This window comes from Sitophilus oryzae, unplaced genomic scaffold (genome assembly GCF_002938485.1).
Source record: "Sitophilus oryzae breed Bouriz unplaced genomic scaffold, Soryzae_2.0 scaffold_1396_pilon_pilon, whole genome shotgun sequence".
Classification (NCBI taxonomy): domain Eukaryota; kingdom Metazoa; phylum Arthropoda; class Insecta; order Coleoptera; family Curculionidae; genus Sitophilus; species Sitophilus oryzae.
This window is the reverse complement of record NW_022146055.1, coordinates 2,202,744-2,203,913: the sequence shown is the minus strand read 5'-3', so window position 1 is coordinate 2,203,913 and position 1,170 is coordinate 2,202,744.

The window sequence follows — 1,170 nt, the reverse complement described above, 5'->3', positions numbered from 1 at the left end:
ACGGTTGCTCGTAGCGATTTTTACCAAGAGACATTTTTTACGTAGAAAATCACGAAAATGTATATTTTTTCACTCAGTTGTTTCATACAGGTACGGACGAAAAGTTATTACACTTCAAAACAGTTAAAAACAAACGTAGGTGGCGCCCTCTACAAGTAGGAGTCGTATTGACATCAAAATCAAATTTATCAAACTAAGCATTTTAGGACATACATTTATACGAACTTTTTTACTTATTTTTATCTGTAGAATATACTGCCGAAGTTTCCGGAATACAATTCGGACCACCCTGTATACAAGGTGGTCCGAACTGTATAACTGTAAGTAAAAAACTTACTGTAGTGTAACAACCCCTCGGATGCGCCTCGAGAGAAGCAATATTTGGGAAATTTGAGGAGAATAGGTTATGTAAATAAAACGCTAAATTTGTAAATAGCCCTACTTATTTTATTAAATGAAATGAAAGGAGTGCCGTACTCTGCCTGGAATTCACATGTAAAAGAGCACGGCAGAGAAAACCATGATCACTATTCCAGAGAATCTAACTATGCTGTCCTGAACTTTAATAAAAGAGAAATAATAATAATATAGAAACTGTCCTCATACATAGGTTTATAGTTTAATACATTCAAAACATGCCACATTTATATCATTCAAAACTGAAGAGTTTTTGGTTAGTTAGCAGGTCGCCGCCTGCAGGTACTAAGGTCCTGGTTTCGGATCTCGAAGCTAAAGTTGGATGTTTGGTGTAAATATCTTAATATTATATTTATTGCTTTTAGTTGCCCTCTGCGAGCTAAGATATTCGCCCAGTCACGGTCGAAAAGTATTAGTACATTCAACAAGGCCCTTGTTCTCACCTCGAATCACAAACATCAGCACGAATGGACAGTAAACGATTGTATTTAGATTACTTTTAAATTGAAATTATTTACAGCACAAATAGATTCCATTAAATACATACACATGTTAAGGTGCGTATTCACTATCCGAACTAACGAACGAATGTTCATTCGTTCGTTCGGTAGTCGTATGGACAGGACCGGATTTTAGAACCAAACGAAAACACCTTAATCCATTCGTTTGCGAACGCCTTTGATGTACCGACTCGAAACGGATGGCCGAGCGAACGAACAAACGAACGACCAAATATACCGAATTCCATTCGTT